Genomic DNA, 12,892 nt, shown 5'->3' on the forward strand with positions numbered 1-12,892 from the left:
CTTCAAGTTCTGAGATTCTTTCCCCAGCTTGGTCTATTCTGCTGTTAATACTTGAGATTGCATTGTGAAATTCTTGCAGTGTGCTTTTCAGCTCTATACGATCAGTTAGGTTTCTTTTTAATAATGGCAGTTTTGCCTGTCAGCTCCTTTATCATTTTATCATGATTCTTAGTTTCCTTGGATTGTGTTTTGCTGTTGTCCTAAATCTCAATGATCTTCATTCCTATCTATACTCTGAATTCTATTTTTCATTTCAGCCAACTCAGCTTGTTTAAGAACCCTCATTGGAGAACTGGTGCTGTTGTTTGAAGGACTGGCCATTTGAGTTGCCAGAGTTCTTACACTGGTTATTTCTCATCTCTGTGTGTGGGTGTTCCTTTAACTGCAGTGTAGATTGACTACAGTCAGACTTTTTTCCTGAATATTTTCATAGGGCTGAGGCTTTGTGCAGGGTCTTTATTTGTGGCTGACTTCTTATGTTTGGTTTTACAGGGTAGGTGTGTTAGTGAGATATTTTTGGTATTGAAGCTGTGGGGTGTGATCCAGTAGGTGGTGCTTAGGTGCTTCATGAAGGTCAGTGGGTGATACAATTTGATGACATAAATTGATGACATGTGACTCCCCTGTATTTCCTCATGGTTGCAGCTTGGCTCTCTCTCAATGCTCTGAAAGTGTGGACTCCTCTCCCACTTGAGTGCTAGCTATAGATTGCAGCTTGGCACTCCTAGGCTGCCCACCACAGCTCTGGGGGAGATCTCAGGGTTTATGTTTCCTCCCCAACTTGCAGGCAGCAAAGGGATGGACCTTAGCAGTGGTTGTGACTGAGGGTCTTTTACTTGTCTCCTGGGGGCTCCACCCCACAGAGATGCAGGTCAGCAATTGCTAAGTGTGATCGACCCAAGATGGGGGAACTGTGCTGTAGGTCCAAGTTGGGGGTTCCCTGCCTGTTGTCAAACAGCAGGGGTGGGCGGGACCCGTGGGAGATGGACTGGTCTCTTCTCCTTGGGTTAACTGTAGTGCATTGGGGGTGTGGATGATACACTTAGGGTCTTTGCTGTTTAATTAGTCTAAAGGTAGTAGGGGTAGTACCACTACAGAGGCAGTGGCAGAGAGGCTTTTGGTTGCCCCTGGGGGCTCCAACCCCAAGAAATGCAGAGCCACTGTTATTGGGAATGTTCAACCAGTGAGGTGGGTGGCTGCATTGCTGGTGTGAGTTGGAGGCTCCACTTGTTGGGGAGCAGGGGTTCAAGGGCTCACTGAGAGGAGACACTGGTGTCCTCTCCCTGTGGTCACTGTGGTGTGCTATAAGCTTAGGTATAACCCTGGGGCCCTTTGTTTCTTCCCCAGACTGAGGGCAGCAGGGTTAGAACTGCTGCTGTGGCAGTGGAAGAGGGACCATCATATGCCTCTGAGAGCTTTTCCCCAGGGAAACTCCAGGACACTACCTGTGGGTATGCTCAGCTATGGGTGGGGTGACTGTTCTGTGGTCATGAACCAGAGGCCCTGCCTGGTAAGGAGTAGGGGGTGGGGGTTCCCAGGAAAGAGAAACTGAACTCCTTTCCATATGGTGGCTGTGGTGTGCTAAAGGTGCCAGCGTAGTGACTAGGACCTTTGTTCCTTCCCCAGCCTGAGGGCTGTTAGGGCAGTAGCACTGCAACTGCAGCGGCGAGGGTTTGTGGGTTCACTCTGGGATTTCCTCTTCGAAGAAATGTGGGGGTGCCTCTGATTGAAGTGGTCAGGCAGAAACAGGGTGGTTGTGCTGGAGTGCCAGGTTGGGCAACCCTACAGTGAGGAGAAGTGAGGACTGGGACTTGTGTGGGGAACAGTCTGGCCACTTTTCTAAGGTGGGTGCTCTGTGCTGGGGGTCCGGACCAGCCCCTGGTACTCAGGGAGGACTTTTCAGAGCCTGGAGATAGTAAGGGCAAGGGCTGCAAGACAGCAAAGATCAGAACCCCCACCCTCTCGTCCCCCCACCCCCACACACTGGTAGTGCTGTCCCAGAGAGTTGTTGAGCTGCTACTGGCTCAATATCCCTGGCAGGGGGTGGGTGGAGACCCAGGCCAGGAGGACTCACCCAGTGAGGAGAAACAGGTTTGGAGACTTGTGTAAAAAAGCAGTCTGGCCACTTTTCCATAGGGCAGCTGTGTTGTGCTGGGGGTCCACTCCAGTCACTGACTGGTCACCTTGCACTCTCTAAAGCCTGAAGGCAACAAGGGCTGAAGCTGTGAAACAGCAAAGATGGCCGCCTACCCCTTCCCCTGAGAGCTCCCTCTCAGGAATGTGTAATGCTGCTACCAGTAGCTGGCTGGAGTTCCAAGCCAGTGGGTCTTAGCCTGTGGCCTCTGAAGTGCTATGGAAGTGTGGCCTGCAGATCTTCGCTGCTCAGTCCCTTGGATTCAGCCCCTTTCATAAGAGTATGTATGGGGGTCTAATCTCCCACTTTGCTGGAGTAGCAGTTACTTTTGCCAGGAAGCCAGGATATCTAAGGCTCCTGGGGCTCCGTGTGCACCTGAGCTAAGACTCCCCATAGCTCTGTGTGTGAGACTGAAGGCCCTAGTGGAGTGGGTTCATGAGGGGCTCTCCTGCCCCAAGAGTAGCAACGATCCCTGGGAGAAGCATTGGTCCGCAGTTGTTCATTCACTTACTGCTTCCCTGGATGGGGTGGCTCCCCTGGCTCCATGTTGCTCCTGGGTGGACGGTTGTCCTGCCTTGCTTTTCTCCATTCTCCATGGGTCAAGTTGTTTTCTTGATGAATTCCAATGCATGTATCTGAATGTTTCGGTTGAAAGTGCAGTATTTACTCGCCCCATCTATTCTCTCTGTGAGAGCAGTACACACTGCTGCTTCTAGTCGAGCATAAGAAAAATAAATACCCCTTTAATGTGTTTGCTAGAAGATAGAATACACTGCAAAGAACAGAGTAGAATTCATATTCTTAAAAACAAATATGAAAACTTATTCTACTTTCCTTCTTTACAAATGAAAATAAGCATATTTATTGTCCTCAATGCACTTTTTCCTTTGAAATTATTATTCCTCAGAAACACCCTTGGGGTTAAGAATATCAGCTGTCACACAGAGCTAAATCCTTTTAATTGTGAATTTTTTCCCCACAAAGCTGAATGAACTACATCTTGACAGGGCAGGCAAAACATTAAAGTAAAATATTTTTTCCCTCATTTTCTTTTTCTTTTTTTTTTTTTGTGAGATGGAGTTTCTCTCTTGTTGCCCAGGCTGGAGTGCAATGGCATGATCTCAGCTCACTGCAACCTCCACCTCCCTGGTTCAAGTGATTCTCCTGCCTCAGCCTCCAGAGTAGCTGGGATTACAGGCACATGCCACCATGCCTGGCTAATTTTTGTATTTTTAGCAGAGATGGAATTTCACTACATTGGCCAAGCCGGTCTCTAACTCCTGATATCAGGTGGTCCATCTGCCTCGGCCTTCCAAAGTGCTAGGATTACAGGTGTGAGCCACTGTGCCCAGTCCCCACTTTCTGAGGTGAGATGAAGGAAGAGTTAATCATTCAAACTCCTTTTCTTGGGTTCAGCTGCCATTCTTACTTACCTCCGACGGAGGACCAGGGATTTCTGGGACTTGAACTCTTATTATAGAAGGTCAGATTAGCCTTATGCTGAACAGCAGCAGCTACCTGGGCCTTTCTCCCCTGAATAAAAGTTCTGAAGATCTAAAATGAAAATATGAAAGGAAAGAAATTATCAAGTTCTGTCTACTAAATATCTCAGTGGATTTCCTTAAACACTAGAGCTTCAACTGGCTGATTTGTCTTAAGGCCTTTGTTTGGAGTGTTTTCCTACAAGTCTCAATGTCTAACAAAGGCAGGCGTTCCCGGTCAAGCTCTGCCAAATTCACCATGTGACCTAGGACCTGAAGTGAACTTTCGTTTCTCCTATTCTCTCTCTTTCCAACCTTCCCTCCCTCCCAAGGCAATGCAGACAGGAACTCAATATATTTTGAGTTCTCCATAGGAAAAGAATTATTATTATTAAAACAATAAGCTATCAAGATAAATACCAATATATAATGCATATATATTCATATATACATCAATATATACTAGCTTTCATATCTGTATTCTTTTTTCTCTTTCTCACCCAGAACTCAAGAAGACATGTCTGTATCCCTTTTTTTTTTGAGACGAAGTTTCACTCTTGTTGCCCAGGCTGGAGCTCAGTGGCATGATCTTGGCTCACTGCAACCTCCACCTCCCGAGTTCAAGCAATTCTCCTGCCTCAGCCTCCTGAGTAGCTGGGATTATAGGCACCTGCCACCATATCTGGCTAATTTTCGTGTATTTAGTAGGGATGGGGTTTCACCATGTTGACCAGGCTGGTCTTGAACTTCTGACCTCAGGTGAGCCACCTGCCTCGGCCTCCCAAAGTGCTGGGATTAAAGGCGTGAGCCACCGCACCCCGCCTAACATGTCTGTATGCTTAAAGCTGTAGAAGTGTCTTTGCTATTTTGTTCTCTTAGGTGAGAATCCGGTCCTCACCCTACACTTCATTCCTCAGGTGAAGAGACTGTGTGTGTGTCCATTCAGGGAAGCATGAGGGCATTTGAATTCAGCTGAGCAGATTTAATCATCTAGGAGCTGCTCCGTTAAGTGTTTAACACAATAGTTAACGAAATAAAACTAGCAGGAAATTAATCTGGAATTTCCCAGTAACTACATGTTTTAGATAAGTTTTTGAATTGAGTCCAAGATGATGTGATAGTGCATGTTCATAATTAACTAAGAAACTGGGAAAAGCTTTCTTAATCTAAAAGCAAAGCCAAAAATCTTTCCATACAAGGAAAGAAAATCTTAATTGATTAACTCATTAATAGAGCAGGGAAAAGAAAACAAAAGCAAAAGCAAAAAAACTAACTTGAGATCTAGCTGAACTCATAATGTGTATTTGTCTTATTTCCAGTTGCTGCTTACCCTCATTAGCGTGCAAGACCAAAGGATTTTGTGCTTTCTCCTGCCTGGGAATTGTTCGGTCCAAAATTTAGCCATGTTGTTTTTGTGTTATTATCAGGAGCAAGAGGACATGTGGATTGGTGACAGAAGAGGGGTGAGGGGGCAGGGATGAGATGAATCTGATTAACTTCAGGGCTTATTAGAATAAATCTTGTAGGCTTGAAGAATCTAGAGAATCTTGTAGGCTTGAAGAATCTTGTAGGCTTGGAGAAGCTAGAGTTCTCTGAGAAATGGTAAACAGACTTTATAAATCCTGGCTGTGTTGCTGCTATAATCTTGGCCTTCCCCTGACATAATCCCAAGAAATAGAAACAAATAGAAATAGAAGTCTATTAGAAATAGAACTATTTCCCAAGAAATAGAAAGTAAAACTGACAAAGCCAATGGAAAGAAATCAGTTTGGAAGCTGTTAATTTTCACAGGATCTGTGTTCAGTAACTGCCCTCTATTGGCTCCTCTGAATAGCACACTATATAGAATGAAGAATCTGAAAGGCCTTTTTGCTGGTTTTCTCATGAACAGAGAGTTCATAAGCCAGGACCTTCTTTAGCCTCCAAGGTAAAGAAATTTGTGATCTCCAAGCTCCCTCTTGTATGTATTGTGAACGCCACTGTCAGAAGAGAAACACCAAAGCTACTCACCTGGAAATGCTGCAGTATGAAGGCCATGTATTTGATCGAGACTTTATTTAAATGTTAACTTTGTTAATGAATTTCTTTGCTAACTTCCCCTGCTTTATTTTCATGCCAAAACACAGAGAGGTGCAGAGAATAGAACTCTGTACCACAGTCTAAAAGTGTTCGTTTCAGGCACAACACTGCTGTTTTTGAGCTGTGGGTCCTCAGACAAGCCATTTTAGCTTTCCGACCCTCAGATTCCCACTTGCCTGCTTCTTCACCACTTCCTGGGGTGATAAGAGAAGACCAAATGATATGCTTGTGAAGGTGCTTTGCCACCGGTGTGTACCCTATGCAGACATGAAGCAATATTGGTATTACTTTATAAAAGTAAGACATCATTTTCTCATTCACAGGACTGAGGATTAGAAAGAATAATGCTGAGTTTCTGGCTGCCTCTGCTTTTGAGGACCTAGGAGGCATTCTGACCTAAAGAGAGTAGGCTCTGGGGTCAAACATAAATGTAAACACCATTAGTGTGACCTTTGCAGATCATTTGTCTGCCCTGTGCTTCTATTACGCTATCTGTCTGCAAAGTAAAGAACTTCTTTACAAAATGCCTCATACAAATGTGAATACAACAAATAAGTTCCATCTCTAAAGTTCTTCATAGAAAACAGAATTATACGATGCACTCACTATCCAAGAATAAATGATACCAGGAAAGGGCAAAAGTTAATTAATCCTCTTACAATAAGGAGCATATTTCAAGGTAAATAACAAAAATAATTATCTTAAAGTTAACAAAATGTATATGGTTATTCGCAACTATGCATTAATTCTTAGTCTGAAGAATGTTGAGGAGTTGATTTGGCATGAAGAGGACACGTTTTCTTGGACAAAATTATAGGATGGCACAGTGCGACTTTGTTTAGCTCATACAACCTTTGTGTAACACCATCGAAGGGGATCGTTTTACGAACAACTTTTTTTAATCAATGGTTTTTATCAGTTTTCCAAAGGGATTTAAACAATTCTTTGACATTTAAGCTGGTACATTTTGGAAGTATCTCTGGTATCATCATCTTTACCTATTACTCTTCTTTAGCGTTAATTTATATGATTCCTTGTCTATTTTTTCTTCTTCAGTTTTTACCTAGTCATTGACACGTGACTATACTTGACTTTGGAGCAGTTCTCCAACATTATTTTCATCAATTTCATGAAATTCTGCATCTTTTGCAAGAATTACAACTCTGCTTTACCATCTATCTGACTTGTGTTGTCAGATGTTTACAGTATTCTATAAGTAGTAAGAGTTAGGCTGAAAAAGTTTTGACTTATGATCAGGGATAGTCATTCAAGCTAAGCAGAGAAGGTTGTTTGAAAGGGGAAAAATGTTATGGGTATTCAGTTCATCAGTGAATACTTTCATGTAATGGCAAATATTCCTGTATAATCATATTCTAGAGGAATTTGAGTAATGAAAACTCAGATAAGGAGTCTCTGGGCTGGGTGCAGTGACTCACACCTATAATCCCAGCACTTTGGGAGGCCAAGGCGGGCGGATCACAAGGTCAGGAGATGGAGACCATCCTTGCTAACATGGTGAAACCCTGTCTCTACTAAAAATACAAAAAATTAGCCGGTCGTGGTGGTGGGCACCTGTCGTCCCAGCTACTCGGGAGGCTGAGGCAGAAGAATGGTGTGAACCTGGGAGGCAGAGCTTGCAGTGAGCGGAGATCACACCACTGCACTCCAGCTGGGCGACAGAGCGAGACTCCATCTCAATAAATAAATAAATAAAATAAAATAAAATAAAATAAAATAAAATAAAATAAAAAATAAAAAAGGAGTCTCTGATAATGCCTTTTTTTCTATCCAAGGATTCCTTTTTGCATTTTTGGTTAAGTTATAGTGGATTTAGGCTGAACCATATTCACTCTCTTATAAAGGACCTGCATTTACTTGTCAGTTCCCAACCTGGGTGAAGGGGTGCTAACTTTGCCCAATAAGATCAATTTCATTAGCATGGTGTTCTAAATCAATGTCTCTTAAACTCCATTCTGTGCTATTCTCTTTATTAATATTCTGCAAACATATGTAAAATAAAGCTATATTTTAGTAGTTTGATGTCAAACAAAATTAAAAGTGATGATTCATTGAATTCATTATTTCTACCAGTAAAGAGAACAGTTAATTTTTTGTTATGTAAAAAACCAGTAGTCTAATTAAAAGACATCACTAAGAGNAATAAAAATAAAATAAAAAAGGAGTCTCTGATAATGCCTTTTTTTCTATCCAAGGATTCCTTTTGCATTTTGGTTAAGTTATAGTGGATTTAGGCTGAACCATATTCACTCTCTTATAAAGGACCTGCATTTACTTGTCAGTTCCCAACCTGGGTGAAGGGGTGCTAACTTTGCCCAATAAGATCAATTTCATTAGCATGGTGTTCTAAATCAATGTCTCTTAAACTCCATTCTGTGCTATTCTCTTTATTAATATTCTGCAAACATATGTAAAATAAAGCTATATTTTAGTAGTTTGATGTCAAACAAAATTAAAAGTGATGATTCATTGAATTCATTATTTCTACCAGTAAAGAGAACAGTTAATTTTTTGTTATGTAAAAAACCAGTAGTCTAATTAAAAGACATCACTAAGAGTGAAAGATCAGGGTCAGGCGCAGTGGCTCACGCCTGTAATCCCAGCACTCTGGGGGCCGAGGCAGGCGGATCACGAGGTCAGGAGATGGAGACCACCCTGGCTAATATGGTGAAACCCCGTCTCTATTAAAAAATACAAAAAATTAGCCGGGTGTGGTGGCGGGCACCTGTAGTCCCACCTACTTGGGAGGCTGAGGCAGGAGAATGATGTGAACCCGGGAGGTGGAGCTTGCAGTGAGCTGAGATCGTGCCACTGCACTCCAGCCTGGGTGACAGAGTGAGACTGCGTCTCAAAAAAAAAAAAAAAGAGTGAAAGACTGGGAAGAGATATTTACAATAGATATATCCAATAAAAGACTTGTATCCAGATTTCTGCCTAATTTTTGAAAAGAAAGGCTGGATATGGTGGCCCACAACTGTAATCTCAGCACTTTGGAAGGCCGAGGTGGGAGGATCACTTGAGCCCAGGAGTTTGAGACCTACCTGCATAAAATAGTGAAACCCTGTCTTTACAAAAATACAAAAATTAGCCTTGCATGGTGGATGCGCACTTGTAATCCCAGCCACTTGGGAGGCCGGGGTGGGAGGATCACTTGAGCCCAGGAGTTTGAGACCTACCTGCATAAAATAGTGAAACCCTGTCTTTACAAAAATACAAAAATTAGCCTTGCATGGTGGATGCGCACTTGTAATCCCAGCCACTTGGGAGGCCGGGGTGGGAGGATCACTTGAGCTCAGGAGGTAAGTGCACCTCACTGAGTTCAGGAGGTCACCTGATCTCAGCTCACTGCACTCCATCCTGGGCAACAGAATGAGACTCTGAAACAAACAAACAAACAGAACAACACTTTAACAGGCACTTTACTGTATCCAAAAAGGGTATCCAAATGGCCAATAGACATATTACCATCATTATTAGTCATAAAGGAAATCAAATTACAACCTCAGTGAGATACTGCTATGCCTGTGGCAGACAATTAAAATTAAAAGGACTGACAATGCATGTGCTGGTAAATATGTCGAGTAACTGGAACTCTTACAAACTGCTGGTGAGACTATAAATTGTAAACCCACTTTGGAATACTGCTTGACAATAACCATTAGGTTGGTGCAAAAGTAATTACCATTACTTTTTTATTTTTATTTTTTGAGATGGAGTCTCGCTCTGTCACCCAGGCTGGAGTGCAGTGGTGTGACCTCAGCTCACAGAAAGATCGCCTCCCAGGTTCACACCATTCTTCTGCCTCAGCCTCCCGAGTAGCTGGGACTACAGGTGCCCGCCAGCACGCCCGGCTAACTTTTTGTATTTTTAGTGGAGACGGGGTTTCACCATGTTAGCCAGGATAGTCTTGATCTCCTGACCTTGTGATCCGCCCACCTCAGCCTCCCAAAGTGTTGAGATCACCCACATGAACCACCGCACCCGGCCACCATTACTTTCAATACCACAACCTGTAATTACTTTTGCACCAACCTAATACTAAAGCTAAATGTATGTATACGTTATCATCCAACAATTCTACTTTTCAGTATATATCCAAGAGAAATAAGTGCTTATGTACACCCAAAAGGCAGGTACAAGAATGTTCATAGCTTCTTTTTTTTAACAAAAGCCAAACTAGAAACAACTCAATACCCTAGAATGGATGAGTACATTGGATTATTTTCATACAGTGGAGAACTACATAGAAGTGAAAATGAACAAACTACTGAGATATGTAGCAATGTGGCTTTTAAAAAAAACAGACACCAGAAATATATAATGTATGCCTTATAAGAAGTTCAAAGCAGACAAAATTAATCAGTGGTGATAGAGAGAAAATCAACAATCATCCTAGATGGGGATGGCATTGGCTGGGAGGGGACACAAGTAAGCCTTCTGGGGTGCTAGAAATATTGTATTTCTTGATCTGCATGGTGGTTACATGGGTGTATATAAACATTCATTGAGCTGTACCCTGAAGATTTTTACATTTTTAATGTAAAATATATATAATTGCTATATCATTATTTTATATATAATCATATGTAAATATGATTGTATAATTTTTTAACTTTCAAGTTCAAGGGTACAAGTGCAGGTTTGTTACATAGGTAAACTCTGTTTTACAGAGTATTTCACCACCCAGATTTTAAGCCTAGTATGCATTAGTTATTTTTCCTGCTCCTCTCCCTCCTTCCATCCTCCACCCTCCAAAAGGTGCCAGTGTGTATTGTTCCCCTCTGTGTGTCTATGTATTCTCATCATTTAGCTCCCACTTATAAGTGAGAACATATGGTATTTGGTTTTCTGTTCCTGCATTAGTTTGCTAAGGATTATGGGCCCTGCATGCGTTGGGTATTAAGCCCCACATGCATTAGGTGTTTGTCCTAATGCTCTCCCTCCCCTTGCCCCCACTCCCCAGCAAGCCCCATTTGTGATATTCCCCTCCCTGTGTCCATGTGTTCTCATTGTTCAATGCCCACTTATGAGTGAGAACATGTAATATTTGGTTTTCTGTTCCTGTGTTAGTTTGTTAAAGACAATGACCTCCACCTCCATCCATGTCCCCAGGCATGAACCACCACACCCGACTGATCTTGTTCTTTTTTATGGGTGCATAGTATTCCATGGTGTATATGTACCACTTTTTCTGTATCCATTCTATCACTGATGGGCATTTGGGTTGATTCTATCTCTTTGGTATTGTGAATAGTGCTTCAGTAAACATATATGTGCATGTGTTTTTATAATAGAATTATTTCTATTTCTTTGGGTATATACCCAGTAATGGGATTGCTGAGTTGAATGGTATTTCTGTTTTTAGGTCTTTGAAGAATTGCCACACTGTCTTCCATAATGGCTGAACTAATTCACACTCCCACCAACAGTGTACAAGCATTTTTTTTTCTCCACAACCTTGCCAGCATCTGCTATCTTTTTTTTTTTTTTTTTTTTTTTAATGGAGTCTCACTCCATTGCCCAGGCTGTAGTGCAGTGGTGCCATCTAGGCTCACTGCAAGCTCCTCCTTCCGGGTTCATACCAATCTCCTGCTTCAGCCTCCTGAGTAGCTGGGACTACAGGCACCCGCCACCACGCCTGGCTAATTTTTTGTATTTTTTAGTGGAGACAGGGTTTCACTGTGCTAGCCAGGATGGTCTCCATCTCCTGACCTTGTGATCTGCCCGCCTCAGCCTCCCCAAGTACCGGGATTACAGGTGTGAGCCACCGCGCCTGGCCAGCATCTGCTATCTTTTGACGTTTTAGTAACAGCCATTCTGACTAGTGTTAGATGGTATCTGACTATATAAATATGTATAATATATAAATATATAATACAAATCATATCTTCTTAAATATAGTAAAGTGGGAAAAATTAGCAGTGAGTGAAAATTCTGTTGCTGAGAAACATAACTTCAATGTAAACATTTTAAATTCTTTTTTAATCACAAAATCAAAATATTTATTTTGTTCTTTTTCATATGACACTGTTAAAACATTCCTGCTACAGCAATACTGCTCTCCAGAAGCTTACAATCTAAAACAGTCAACATTAATTGTAGACCCCAGTAACTAAGGCATTATATCAAATGCACTTTTTTGGGGTTTTTTTTGAGATGGAGTTTTGCTCGTGTCGTCCAGGATGGAGTGCAGTGGTGCCATCTTGGCTCCCTGCAACCTCCACCTGCCAGGTTCAAGTGGTTCTCCTGCCTCAGCCTCCAGAGTAGCTGGCATTACAGGCATGCGCCACCACACCCGGCTAATTATTGTGTTTTTAGTAGAGGAGGGGTTTTACCAGGCTGGTCTCAAACTCCTGACCTCAGGTGATCCACCCCCACTCAGCATCCCAAAGTGTGTGAGCCACTGTGCCTGGCCCAGACTTTGTATCTTTTGAAGGAGTAGCTGGAGAGGGCAGGATCAAAATTGAATGACGTGAAAGTGTATTCCCCTCCACCTGCTCCTTATAAGGAACCCCTTATGACTAGCACCCAAGACCAGTACCCACAGCCTAAAAGGGAATTTCAGACAACCCTACCATAGAAGTAGTAAAGAAACTTTGATTTCTAATCTCCTAGTGGATACAGTGAGGATTCCATTTGTGGGCAATGGGGATGCTGGGAGTTCCTCCATCACAGACTAGAGACGGCACCTAAGATTCTGTAACTTTGGGAAAGGTACCAGCCTTATAGAAATTCCAGTGGGGCAACTGCCTCTTGAAGCATGCTTAAAGTCTCTAACAGGTTTATAAATGCCAATTTCTGGTTGGTATTTATATGCACAGCATACCACTGTCCAATGCATCAGGAGGCCTATGGAGATTTAATACAGTAGACGTAAGATCGAAAACACTCAAAGAAAAGGGAAAGGACAGCAGAGTAAGGAGGCTAAAGAAATGGTGATGCAGTCTTCTAATAGATGTGAATGGGGAAAGAGGAAGAGAGAAGTTTAGATCCAAAATGAATATAGAAGTCAAGCATTAAATTCCAAATGAACAGGTATATAGAAATGAAAAGTTAATGAAATCATTGTATTATCACAGTCCAAGGGCTCAAGATGGAATTTAAGCTTTTTCTCCTTCACTGGCTTCATCTTTTGGCAGCCAGTCTAAGAATCTCTGAAATTCACATTTTCAGGAGATTA

The sequence above is a fragment of the Rhinopithecus bieti genome, unplaced genomic scaffold (assembly GCF_001698545.2).
Source record: "Rhinopithecus bieti isolate Rb0 unplaced genomic scaffold, ASM169854v2 scaffold_18353, whole genome shotgun sequence".
In the NCBI taxonomy this organism is placed as follows: Eukaryota; Metazoa; Chordata; class Mammalia; order Primates; family Cercopithecidae; genus Rhinopithecus; species Rhinopithecus bieti.